Raw genomic sequence first — 14,811 nt, 5'->3', positions numbered from 1 at the left:
GAATAACAAAGATCAGTTTTCAAATACAGAATCAAATAGTGTCTATGTGCTCTGTTCAGTATGAAGGAAAACAGATAATTCAAGCATTCAAATAACATTTCAAACAATAGAACTGCTTTATTCCTCAAGGTGCCTATGGGAACTGCTTTTGCTCATTAACCACACTGGAACAGATCAATTGTAACCTGTCGTTGTGATAGAAGTAACTGTTCTTTGCACTGAAGCAAGTCTTCTCCATTTGCAAAAATCTGAATACAAAGGCCACAAACACCTATGGCATTTAAAATATTGTATTTATTTTAGTACATTGATTTGGAGAATGACTATTTAATGGTAGCTAATGAATTACAATCATTACTGCATATATACTCTTACAAAACTGCATCTCTTTTGAGCTTTGGTGTACAGGGGAGTGTTTGTGCAAACATTTTTTTTTCCTATAATTGAAATGTTACTTACCTCTTTCTAACAGAGCAAGTTGTTTGTATGGAATGATATTTAAAGGTAACGCTGCATTTTCATCTTCTCCATTCTGGCTGTGAATATTTCCTGATGCCTCCCTCTTTTTTCTTAGATGTCATGAAAGGGCAAACTAAAATATCCAGTGTTCTCATGGAAAATGTCATCCATCATGTGACTACTTCTATGCATTTATTGTAAATTATTACTGGAAGAGGTCTTAGAAGGGAAATTTGGGGAATGACTCATGTGTGACATTAAATCTAAAGGAACGGTAACATACAAATCTAAATACAGAGCTGCACAACTTGTACAGACGTGATTTACAATACTTTATTCATCTTTTTTTCTAAATTGGTACTTAGATTCTTAAATGAGTTAGAACATTTACTTTAAAAAAAACCTATGCTTTTAAATCCCTATAGCAAAAGACTATTGACAGCTTTCCACGAGGCGATAGATCATATTTGGAAAGACCATTTTGATGCTAGTCATTTGATCTCTGAGTGGCATATATTCCAGAAGGTGGTTTAATTATACATCTGACTCCCACTCACCCATTTGGCAGAATTTCAATTGATTTTTATTAAACACAAGGCTTGAAAACATGAGATATAGCTTTATCTTTCATTCTTTTTTATCCACCAAGAAAGTAGAGTTTGGAAGCTGAAGTTCAAACTCTTACAGACATAATTTTTTGTTCTTTCTTGCTTTGGAGTTGGTTTCCTCTTGCCAAAAGGGATAACATTTTTCTTCTGAGTACTTTGGAGCTGGTCACTTTTCTGGGAGTCTCCTTTCCCTCGTTCACATTTTAGTTTACAGAGTCGGAAGACAGCCTGTTTATCCACTTATTTATTAGTAAGAACCCTCCCAACATTCCCTTTAAATGTGCAACTTTACTAGGCTGTCAGGAAGTGGTAACTTTTGTTTTAGAGACACAGCAGAATACAATGTATAGCCCACAGGATCCAACTCTCTCCACGCTCAGAACTGAATCATTCCTTCAACAAGTTCTTGAGTAAAGCAAAGTGAATAAGAATATCTCAAAATTTCTGAAATACTTGAACTCTCGTACTGTATTTGTCCAATTTGTATGCATATGACATTGGGCCCGTCGCTCAACTTCTCATCTTTAAAATGGACATAATAATGATCCTTTCTTTCCAAGCTTATTATGAGAATCAAATGAATCAATGCCTGTAAAGCATTTAGCCCAGTGACAGTCACACAGTTAAAAAAGAGGCCAAGTGTTTGCTCCACAATGATTTGCATACTGTGTTTCTCTCTAAGAACCCTAAAAGGAACAATTTGGTACTTCCAAAAGGTCAGAATTTGGAGAGACACAGACAAGAAAACATCCTAGCAGAGTGATGGGGCGTAGGCATGCTATGGAAACACAGATATGGGGAAAACTTCAGTCGGGATTCAAAGAAGGGGAAGGCAACAGAGGATGTCTGCAGGGTCCCGAAGTGTGGGGGACTTGGTTAGATTACAAAGGAAGACAGCTGATAGAAGTAAGAGAAAGGGTGCCTGAGGTGCAGCGTGCCCCAAGAATCTCTGTTAATTCATGAGACCATGAAAATGGGCATCCTGGGACGAGGCAGGTGTCTCTGAGCAGGGAGAGCGCTGCAGTCAAGGGCAGGCAGTGTGGGAACCTAACGCAGTTGGGGAATGGGACCCCCTCCACGTTGCCTTGCTTCCAGATGCTTTCCTGCCTCACCCCTTCAGCAAGAGCACCTAACCAACCGCGCTGCCTTCAGCCCCCCAAGCCCCGCCTGGTGCCGCCATTTGTAGAGTTTTTTTTTTTTTTTTTCTGTGCCGGGCCGGGGGGGGGGGGGGGGGGGGCGGGGCGGGACCAGGAGTTTGAGAAATCTGACAGGAAGCATCCAGCTGTCTAGGAAACTGACAAATGAGCAATGCAGCTGGATGACACCTTTCTTTCTCCACAAGTCCTTTCTGGGAAAGGAGTCAGTTTTGTAAAGTCTTGAATACACAATAAACATCTCTGGGCTGCACAATTTGACCTTTGTGTGGTTGGCCCCTGTTTGTGACTGCTGGTGTTCAAGTTCATAAGCTTCACTCCTCAGCAGGAGTCCTGAACAGATTCGCCCATCTGGGCTTTTGGTGAAGGAATGGGGCTCATCCCTTGTTCTGTAATCTACAAGAAACTAGCTGCAGTTACTCCTGCAGCTAACTAGCTGTGGCTGACATGGGCTGTGGCCCTCTAGACCCTGATAACAATAAACTCTAGGAAATATATTGGGAAAATAGCAACTACAACAAAAACCGCAGCCTGGACATAAGTAGTTACCTTTGCACACTCCTGCCCTCAAGACTAAAGGACAGACCTTGTCTTCCCTCTCATAAAAAATACAAAGATGCATTCAAGAGTGTCAGATGGGGGCCAGCAGTGTGGTGTAGGCAGTAAAGCCACATCCTGTGACATCTGCATTCGATATGGGCTCCAGTTCCAGATTCCGCTGTACCACTTCCAATCCAGCTCCCTGCTAGTGCACTGGGGAAAGCAGTTGAAGATGGCCTAAGTGCTTGGGCCCTGACAACCATCTGAAAGATCCTGAAGAAGCTCCTGGCTCCTGGCCTGTTGTGGCCATTTGGGGAGTGAACCAGTGGATGGAAAATCTCTCTCCCTCTCTCTCTCTGTCTCTTCCTCTCCCTGTGTGACTCTAACTTTCAGTTAAATAAATTAATCTTAAAAGAAAAACAGTATCAGATAAGAGGAAAGGACAGATAATTATCCTTCCATAAAACAATGATACAGTATATAATAATACAAAGATAAATTGCTAGCAATTATATTACTAATTATTATTGATTAGTAAACTTTAACAAATTCACTAGCAAAACTACTGATTTATAAACACTTTTGTACCTTAAATATAACTTTTCACCAAGAAGACTTTGTGCTGCCCATTGCCCTGTTAGGAGGCTTTACTTTTCTTTCATTTGAAAATTATGTATTTATTTATTCAAAAGGCAGAGAGAAACAGAGAGAGCAGAATTCCCATTCACCAAAGGTAGACCAGGCCAAAGCTGGAAGCCATGGACTCAATTTCAGCTGCCACGTGGGTGGCAGGCACCCAAATACTCTGGCCGTCAGTGCTGCCTCCCATAGTGCACATTAGGGAGCTAGAATAAAGAGCAGAGCTGTGACTAGAATTGAGTCATCCTGGTACTGGGTGTGGGGGTCCCAAGCAGCATACACAACACATGCCTGCCTCAAAGCTGTACATTTAACATACTTTATAATGTCTTGGTCCCCATAAATTCCTATTGTCTTTTAGGTGAACTTTGGTACAGTCTTGAAATGTATTAACTTTGCTATCCACACTACCTGTTCTTTTTCTTTCTCCCATCAGGAACAACTACTTTAATTGCTATTTATTCTTCATTCTAGTTTGATAATAGTTTAGACAACAGTGCAAAAATTCCTGTCTTAAGAAGATATTCTTTTTTAAAATATCTATCTTTAAGAAAATTTATTTTCTTACTCATCATTTGGATTCACATTGGGTAGTACTTTTTTTTTTTTAATGTTGTTAGAAACCACTATACAGATCCTAGAAGTTTAGCCTTAAACTATCACTTTGGCTTCTAAAAAGAGTATACATTTATGGGCTAGCATTGTGGCATAGCAGGTGAGGACTCCGCCTGCAATACTGGTGTCCCTTAAGGGCGCTATTTTGCATCCCAGCTGCTCTATTTCCCCATCCAGTTCCTGGTAACGCCCTGGGAAAGCAGCAGAAGATGGACCAAGTGTGTGGGCCCCTGCCACCTGAGTGGGAGACCCAGAAGAAGCTCCTAGTTCTTGGTTTCAGCCTTGCCCAGTCCTGGCCATTGCAGCCAGTTGAGGAGTGATTTAGCAGATAGAAGAGCTCTCTCTGTCTCCCCCACTCTCTTTAACACTGACTTTCAAATCAATCAATAAATATTTTTTTAAAAAAATAGGGTATATATTTAAGCTCATACATACATATAAATACATTGAAATAAAATGTTTATTAAAAATATATTAATTACTTTCTCTCTCTCTCACTGTCCACTCTGCCTATCAAAAAACTTTAAAAAAGTATAGTAATTATAATTATAATAATTATTTAAATAAATGACTAAATGTTTAAATAGAAGAAAGAAAGACTGGGATCTGAAGTCCAGGGGGAAGGGTTGGCCCTGGAGGGAGCAGGCAATAGCTTGCTTTAACACTGAAGGACAAGATGTACTGAGTGAGTCTCTTAAACCAGAGATCTACGGTGCCTCTTGAACTCACTAGTTTTACAGCAATTCTATTTACTACACAGATACCAAATAAAGCTAATTTAATTAATATCAGCCCAGAATTAAATTTAAAATATCTGGGTTTGTGAGAAATCTATGGCCCATTCTTTCTAGTTGTAGGGAAAAAAAATGAATTTATAAGAAAAAAAATTAAAATTATTTCACATAATCCTCTCCAGTACATAGCATTTTATTTTAGAAAACAACTACACATTTACCTTCTGAGCTCATTTTCAAGGCCTGGTTTAAATTCTGGCTAAAAAAAAATAGCACTGTTTAATAAAGTGCTCTTATTTTAAGAAAAAATGAAATGCAAATATAATGAATGAAAATATAATTTATTCTTTTACCATGGACTCCATACACAAAGATCAAATTTCAATTATATACCGAAGTTTCTCAGGGTAGGCTTGGAAATGTTTGTTAGAAGCAGACCCATGAAACTGATCCCCAATATGTATTTTAGCCATCATACTTCCAAATATAAAGAATTTCCACATTTTTTTGCCCTACTGACTTCCTCAGAAACTCCATTTATTCTCAAATCCCTCAGTGCTGAACAGCCCAGGTATTATAACTAACATTTAGGAATTTGGGTACCTTAGCAATTGCACAATTTCCATCATTTCAGATTCATAAGTTACTCTTCAAACCTAAAACAAGTTTATCTCAATATAGAAGGAATGTAAATAGTTCTCTAGTCTGCCTAGATTCAACACAACTAAAAATAAAAATGAACCTTAAATAGCATCTCACTTAGCCATCAATCTCTGGTTTTATCTAGCCCATTTGTTCATCAAACATTTAAAGAAGTGCTGGGGACACTTCTGTAAGAAAACAAATACTCCTATACTCTTGATCCTTATGTTCTTGTGGAGGGAAAATATATGATGAGTAATATATCCATGCAAAACTTAATGTGATATATAGGAAGGAAAATAAGAAATGTTGATGGAGTTGCTCCTTTTGGAGGTGACATTGGCACTTGAGTGAAGATCTTAAGAAGTAAGTGGAGAACTATTTGGGCGGCTGGAGGAAGAGCTTTTTAGGTAGGGGGAATAATAAATCCATAGAATGAAGGAGGATTACAAGAGTAAATTGTGAGTGGAAATAACAAGTGAGTGAAAGAGCCTTTTTAAGGACATTTACTTGAAATGAATGGGGAAGCTGCTATGGTTTGAATATTCATTCCCTCCTTCACACTGAAATGTAGTTGCCTTGGTAAGAGTATTAAGAGGTGAGCTCTTTAAGAAATAGATTAGTACCATTATTGTGGGAGTGAATTTTCCTCCTCTTGCACTTGCGCATTCTCTCTCTCGCTCTCTCTATCTCTCTTCTTCCATCCTACCAACATGTGATTTCTTCTGCCATGGTAGGATACAATAGACTTTACCAGGTTCAAGCTCTTCTTCTTGGTCTTCTCAGCCCACAGAATATGAGCTGATAAATTTCTATTCATTACAAACTATCTAGTCTGTAATATTCTGTTTTAGTTTCACAAAATGAACTAAAACAGAAGCCAACAATGGTGTTTCAGTATACAGGAAATACAATATCAGTTCAGTAAGAGTACTGTGGATGCTCTGAATATGACGAATTGCAATAAGAACTTATAATGACCTATCGTGCGCTAACACTTAGATCCATGATATCATCAAAGTCTTGGTATAGACAGAAAATAAAAGAGCCAAGGACTAAACACTCTCATATAAAGAGAACAAGGAGCTAGAAAACTAGACAGAAAGAGGAAAGCTAGACAGAGGAAAAAACAACAATGAAGTGGAAGGAAAACTAGCAGTGTTTGGGATAACTGAAATATTGCTAATGAGTCTAGTAAGATGAGAACCAATTACTGATCCGTGGATGTAGCAAAGTGGAAACCATTAGTGAAATTGACAAGAGAAGTTGCAGTTGAAGAGTAGAATTAAAGGTGCTATTGAATGGGTTCAAGAGATAATAGCTGGAAAACAACCTATATGAATGTGTATACAAAGCTCTTAGGAAAGACTGCTATAAACTTAAGGAGAGAAATAAGAAAATATCTGGAGACTAACATGAGGTTTAAAGAAAGAGATTTTAAGATTACAGAAATAACTGACTCATTTTATATATAAGAAAGATGCAATAAAAGGGGCAGGAGAAGAGAAAAGATCAATACTTATTAGAGAAGGAAAATGCGGGGAAAATCTTTTTAATTAGACCAACACATGTTAGAGGAAACCTATCCTATAGATGTAGGTGTCCTTTCTTCAGTGCACAGACAGATGCATCCTACAAACAGAAGGTTGACACAGATAGAAGGCTAGATGTGGTAGTAGACGTTTGTTGAATTTCTTTCTTGATTAAATTTTCGAGTGAAACAGGAAATAAGGTCTTAAGCTGATACTGAGGATGGAGTATATGTTAACAGTTGAGAAGAGGAAATTACACGAAATAATCATCTAAGTGAGCAGAAGGGTAAGTGAACCACAAAAATCTAGTATAATTGTTAAGTGGCACGAAGGGCTCACTTTAGTTTAGAAATCCTGAATTTAAAGTGAAACCATTCAGCCCCATTGTGTGTTTCTCTCCAGCAAAATTCATTTATAAGGTAGTAATTTGCAATTAAGGAAGGCTGTAATTTTGATGAGTGAATGCAATGAAGGAAGAAAAGGGCAAAGGATTTTAGGAGTAGATGCAAGAAAATGATTATAGTAATTATTCATTATATTTAAACTGGAAACAGAGGTTAGTAAGGACAAGAAGGGATAACAGACAGAAAAAAATCAATGAATTGGAATTGGTCCTGGTGATAAAAATGACTGCTGGAATTTGGGTACTCGAAAGAAATAGTAAAAGGATAGGAGATAATGAAGAGAGAGTAGGATGCTTGAGATTAAAGTGATATTCAGGGCCAGCGCTGTGGCATAGCCGGTAAGGCCACCGGCTGCAGTGCCGGTATCCCATAGGGCACTGTTCTAGTCCCGGCTGCTCCACTTCCAATCCAGCTCTCTGCTGTGGCCTGGGAATGCGGTGGTAGAAGGCCCAAGTCACTGGACCTCTGCACCCAGATCCAGATGAAGCTCTGGCTTCAGATTAGTGCAATGATTTATTTATTCGTTTAATTATTTGAAAGAATTACACAGAGAGAGAAGGAGAGGAAGAGAGGGAGACAGGTCTTCCATCTGCTGGCTCACTCCCCAATGGGTGGCAGTTTTACCTGCTGTGCAAAAGCACCAGCCCCCAGTGATGTTCTTTTAAAAATATTTATTTCTTTATTTATTTGAAAGGTAGAGATACAAATAAAGAAGAGAAGGAGAGAGAGAGAGAGAGGTCTTCCATCTGCTGATTTACCCCGCAAATGGTGCAACACCAGAGCTGGGCCAGGCAGAAACTAGGAGCCAGGGGTTGCTTCTGGGTCTCCCATGTGGGTGCAGAGACTCAAGTACTTGGGACATCTTCTGCTGCTTTCCCAGGTACATTAGCAGGAAACTTGATCAAAAGTGGGGCAGCTGGGACTCGCACCAGTGCCCATATTTGATGCCAGCACTGTAGGCTGAAGCTTAACCTTCTAGAGACCACAACACTGGCCCCAAAGTGATGTTCTGACAAGGACAAGATTCTGTGCATGGAACCAAGTAGCTGAAGTAGATGCAAATTAAAATAATTAAAAGATACAAGTTCAAGGAAATGAAAGTTTAAGTACTGAAATGATAATCTACTTGGATAATGATATATCCTAAATTATGAGAGTAGTGGTTTTTTTTGTTTAAGGTTTATTTATTTATTTCAAAGTCAGAGTTACAGTGAGAAAGGGGGAGACATACACCTTCCATCCCCTGGTTCACTACCCAGTTGGCCACAAGAGCCAGGGCTGGGCTAAGCTGAAGCCAGCATCCAGGAGCCTCTGCCAGATTTTCCACATGGGTGGCAGGGGTCCAAGAGAAACTCTAAGACATGCCAGTGTCTCTTAGCTCTACGCAGTCACCTCCATATCAGTAGAGGATGATTGCTTTCCTTGTTGGCTTTACAGAAGACCCTTTCACTCTGTGGGAGGGGAGGCCAGACCAAGAAGTATCAATCTTGTACGCAATTTTCCTTACTTCCAAGGCTATCTTCATGATCCCCAATTGTGGTCCGTATATATTTACCAATCTAAGATACTGGTACAATTGAGTCTGTAATGTTAGTCACTGATCATGCCTAGAATACCCTTGAGGACACTCAATTGAAGGAATAGGAAAAGGAAATAACAAGATACATCGGTGGCTGTTCTAATCCGGAAGCCAAGGGAGCCCAGATGTAGACAACAGAAGAGGTCCCAAGTGCTCTAAGGTAATCATTCTGCCACATGTTGAGACTTAGTGATCTTTGCCACGGATATTCATCCTTATTTAGGGTGACAATTGAATTTACTGTTCAAAACATGCTGTATTTAAGAGTCAAAGAAGGTGCATTTTCAGACTTATACTCTTATTTTAAAGCAAGCATGAAGTGAAGTTATTCCAGGACACAATAATGCATGTTTACTCTACTTAAATGCGATACAACATGTCTGTTCAGGGAGCAGACTCCTTGGCTGGCCAGCAGATAATCAAAATACATTGTATCCAAAATTATCCTGGCAAATAAGTCAAGGCTAATCTGATACTCCCAAAACTCAGGTGGTCTTTTTTTGGTTGTTTGACCTGGGATAGCTGACAAATTTTCTATTGTCTACGACTTAGCTATCCACTCCTCAAGACTGAGACCACAGGCAACACTGTGGAATTGTGTGACTCCTAGTCACTCGCTGCAGGACAGAATATAAGCACGAATTCTGTGGAAGAGAATTCCAGAAAGCTTTGAAAGGCTAAGACTATTGCTCACAAGCTTCGTCTCTAGTAAATTTGAGGATATCAAGGGGAAATATTTGTACATCAAGGAAGAATAACCTGTGAGAGGCTTGTTTTAAAAGGATCAGCCAATTCTTATGGTAATGGGAACAGATATTGCAAGCAGGTGAGCAAGAGCGAGATTTTTATTTGCTGCTGCTGTGAGTGACCGCAGTGCTTTGTGAGGGAAGACTGCCTAAGGGAATGCGGTGAAATCGAGAAACCGATCCGTTCCAATGAAGTAAAGGTATTTCACATAGTCTGTAAAGGCATGTTGAAAGTATATGACTAGCTGAGGTAGACAACCAAGAAAGTATTGGGAAAAGAGGGAAACTATGTGAAGGTATAGGGAAGAAAAATTTCTGGAAACTGCACAAAATTCAAAGTGTATGTTAGTAATAGTTATTGAGAGAATTAAGCAATAGCCTACAATAAGGGAATAAATGTGTAAAAGTCTTTTGAGCAATTCAACATGTTCCAGTTTCTAATATCACATCTTCTAAGAAATAACAGTCTGACTCAGGACTTTTAATGAATGACATCAAGAAATATTTATAGCTTTCTGTAAACGAGTGGCATGTGACATACACATTGTATTTCATAGAAGAAACTTACAGGGAATCTTTTTAAATACTTCTTTCTCCCCCCTCATTTGCCAGTATAGGAGCTACTAATATCCTCTTCATTCTCCCTGTCTCTCTCTGCTGTCATCGCATGACTGTGTGCCCTCTCTTCACTTCCTAACTCCTTGTCTTTCTAGACACAGATGTCTGTGTTAAAGGTAGCCACCTGGGTTCATGCCCTGCCCTGTTTGGTGACCCAAATATTTCAAGAGCACTACAGGATCTCGTGATTCTGCAGCACCAGTGTAAGACCCTGTCTTCCTGTTGAGAAAGCAAATTTGGACCCTTTAGAGTGAGGTTTAATCTCCTACTCTGCTGTCCCAGTGGAAATCAGTGCATTAGACAACTTGTGCACAATAGACTTGAGGTCTGGAGTGTATACAACTTGCAAAAGTCTTATTCCTTTGAAGGTTCTATACAGATGGAAACACAAAACAGAGACTGTAATAGCTTAGAAATTGTGATTTTCAATCTTTTTATAATAAATCACAGTAACAATAGATTATACTTATTTGAACACTAATGCCATGCTTTAGCTCTGTGTTTTACCTTAGTTCATTAATTCAATCCTAAGAACAATCATGTGAATTAGATTCTATTAATTTTTCTATATGAGGAAACTGAGGCACAGGTAAGTTAAATCACTGTTCTAGGATCATATAGAACACATGTGGCAGAGCAAGAATATGGTCAAGATAGTCTTGGTGCAGATTCTTTACTCTTAGTAATTCTGACACTTCATCAAATCCCCCCCAAAAATATCCAGGAATTAATACTATTATTTCAGAAAACTGAGTCTTCTGGAGCATCGTTAGCAGAGACCACACAGTCAGTGAGTGACGCAGGAATGGTTTAAGGCCATAATCTATTTCCAAAGCCTGAGTTTTCTTTTAGAATGAATGTTATATTCACTTAAAATTCATATGCTGAAATTGAATCTCCACAACCATGTTATGTAGAGGTGGAATATTTGGGGAATAATTAGGTCACGTTGCTGGAACCCTCATGAAAGGGATTAGTGGCTTCATAAAGGGAGACCAAAGAGCTAGCTTGGTTTCTTCCTATCATTTGAAGATAACAAACGGAAGCCAGCAACCTGCAGCCCAGAAGATCTTCACGAGAACTCACACTTCATGACAACCTGATCTTAGATTTCCAGGCTCCAGAAACGAGAGAAATAAACTCCTGTCCTTTAATGCAATCCGGTCCATAGTACTTTGTTATAGCAGCATGACGTAAAATACCAAGCACCTCTGAGGAGTCTGATGGTACATAGCAATGGTCTCTGTACCACGCTGAGTATGGGCTTAAGGGGGAGTGACCTGGTATAATATCAGTTTTCCAGGCATTGTGGATAAAGAATAACCATCATGATGACCTCCATACCTTGCTTAGACTAGGTCAAGCACTATGAGAGAGGAATGTGAAGAATGGGCAGGCTTCCAATTTTTTTTTTTAACTTTTATTTAGTAAATGTAAATTTCCAAAGTACAGTTTAAGGATTACAGTGGCTTTTTCCCCCCATAACTTCCCTTCCAGCCGCAACCCTCCCATCTCCCGCTCCCTCTCCCATTCCTTTCACATCAAGATTCATTTTCAATTATCTTTATATAGAGCAGATCAATTTAGTATATATTAAGTAAAGATTTCATCAGTTTGCACCCACACAGAACATAAAGTATAAAATACTGTTTGAGTACTAGTTATAGCATTAATTCACATTGTATAACACATTAAGGACAGAGATCCTACATGAGGAGTAAGTGCACAGGGACTCCTGTTGTTGACTTAACAATTTGACACTCTTGTTTATGGCATCAGTAATCTCCCTAGGCTCTTGTCATGAGTTGCCAAGGCTATGGAAGCTTTTTGAGTTTGCCAACTCCGATCTTATTTAGACAAGGTCATAGTCAAAATGGAAGTTCTCTCCTCCCTTCAGAGAAAGGTACCTCCTTCTTTGATGGCCCGTTCTTTCCACTGGGATCTCACTCACAGAGATCTTTCATTTAGGTTTTTTTTTTTTTTTTTTTTTTGCCAGAGTGTCTTGGCTTTCCATGCCTAAAATACTCTCATGGGCTCTTCAGCCATATCCGAATGCCTTAAGGGCTGATTCTGAGGCCAGAGTGCTGTTTAGGACAGCTGCCATTCTATGAGTCGGCTGTGTATCCTGCTTCCCATGTTGGATCGTTCTCTCCCTTTTTTATTCTATCAGTTATTATTAGCAGTCACTAGTCTTGTTTGTGTGATCCCTTTGACTCTTAGACCTATCAGTGTGATCTATTGTGACTTGAAATTGATCACTTGGACTAGTGAGATGGTATTGGTACCTGCAACCTTGATGGGATTGTATTGGAATCCCCTGGCACATTTCTAACTTCTAATTTTAAACATCCTATACATATATACATCCACTAAAGAATCAGAGACCATTATGTTTAGCGTAATAAGCCAGTCCCCAAAAGACAAATATCATATACATTCTCTGATTTCTGGTAACTAATGTATAGAGTAAAAAATATAATGTATATGAGTGAAATTGACATTTGAGATTTGATTATTACTTACAATCCTTGTCAATGCTTTTGAGGAATACTGGTTTTATTGGTTGCTACTTGTTGAATTATTATTTAGTTGAAGATTAAGTAAGCTGAAAGTATGTCAATGAAAAATTAAAAGAAAAATAAGAAAGGAAGAGGGAGGGAGCATGAAATGGAAGGGGATGGGAAGTATCATATGTTCTTACAACTGTGTATAAAGAGTTTAGGTTTCACCTGGATATAACAGGAGCCATTAAATATTTAATAAAAGGAATAAAAAAGAGTGTGTTCTAGAAGATCCCACAGAAGTTGGAAAAAGTCCTGGGGTCAGTGCATGCCAACTCACCGTTTTCATGCACCCGACAATTGCTGTTGTCTAATTTTATCAGCCTCAGTGTTTCCTTCTCTGAAATAATTTGGAATTTTCCTGAGGCATGAACTTGAATGCCACACCATATGAGGCTGGAATGGAAACATGCATTGAGAAAGCTTACAACTCATAAGTAAATATGGTATAACTATGTATCTTCATATGGAATATCTATGTTTTTGGTATTAATTAGCACTTGCCCAAATCACATGGCACCTGCAATAGTAAAGTACTTTTGCTGATATTGTTCCTACTCCTAATTTTTCTGCATCCATATTCTATTCCATAGTTCTATCAGTTTTCATATAACTAAATGTAACTTAAGACATTATGTTGGGCCGGCACCACGGCTCACTAAGCTAATCCTCCGCCTTGCGGCACCAGCACACCAGGTTCTAGTCCCGGTCGGGGCGCCGGATTCTGTCCCGGTTGCCCCTCTTCCAGTCCAGCTCTCTGCTGTGGCCAGGGAGTGCAGTGGAGGATGGCCCAAGTACTTGGGCCCTGCACCCCATGGGAGACCAGGATAAGCACCTGGCTCCTGCCATCGGATCAGCGCGATGCGCCGGCTGCAGCGCGCCGGCCGCAGCGGCCATTGGAGGGTGAACCAATGGCAAAGGAAGACCTTTCTCTCTGTCTCTCTCTCTCACTGTCCACTCTGCCTGTCAAAAAAAAAAAAAAAAAGACATTATGTTTGCATTTGTGCTCCAGAATGTCTACTTTCCCACATAAGAGTCCTTAAATAGGTAAGATGGTAGTTTAGACAAGTTAAGACAAGTGGAGGATTAAATAAACTAGTTGATGGAGTCAAAACGGAAGTTCATAATTCATTTTGTAGGTATGGTGGGCTGATGAAAATGTTCTGTATCTTTATTGTGATTGTAGCTTTACCTTATATAGATCTGTCAAAAATCATCAAATGTGGCCGGTGCCGCGGATCACTTGGCTGTTCCTCCGCCTGTGGCACCGGCACACCGGGTTCTAGTCCCCGCTGGGGCGCTGGATTCTGTCCTGGTTGCTCCTCTTCCAGTCCAGCTCTCTGCTGTCGCCCAGAAAGGCAGTGAAGGATGGCCCAAGTGCTTGGGCCCTGCACCTGCATGGGAGACCAGGAGGAAGCATGTGGCTCCTGGCTTCGGATCGGTGCAGCACGGTGGCCGTGGTGGCCATTTGGGGGGTGAACCCAGGGAAGGAAGACCTTTCTCTCTGTCTCTCTCTCTCAATGTCTAACTCTGCCTGTCAAAAAAAAAAAAAAAAAAAAAACAAAACTCATTAAATGCTACAATTTAAATGGATGCACTCCATGTAACATAAATTATACTTCAAGAAAATTGGTTTTAAAAAATCAGGCCTGCATTTTTTAACCTTAGTAAGAATATATTTAGAGAAATCTCAACAATTATATTTTTAACTTTACCAAAAATGAGGCAAAATTTAAAAAAAAAAGTTTGAAAATTCTGCAGCTCCATCACATTAATTTAAAACCTCTATTCTTGGCTCAGACTCACGAAATCAGCCTACTGAGATATAGTCAACTTTTCTAAACCTGAATTTCCACATTTGTAAATGGAAAAATATAATTATGTTATTCAATTCTAAAAATCCAATGAAGCAGTGTCTGTGTAAAAGCCTGGTAAATAATGGTGGAATTTTTGCAGTTGGCTGTGAAATATTGTGTCAAT

The sequence above is a fragment of the Oryctolagus cuniculus genome, chromosome 7, assembly GCF_964237555.1.
Source record: "Oryctolagus cuniculus chromosome 7, mOryCun1.1, whole genome shotgun sequence".
Lineage (NCBI taxonomy): Eukaryota > Metazoa > Chordata > Mammalia > Lagomorpha > Leporidae > Oryctolagus > Oryctolagus cuniculus.
This window is presented reverse-complemented; position numbering follows the sequence as displayed.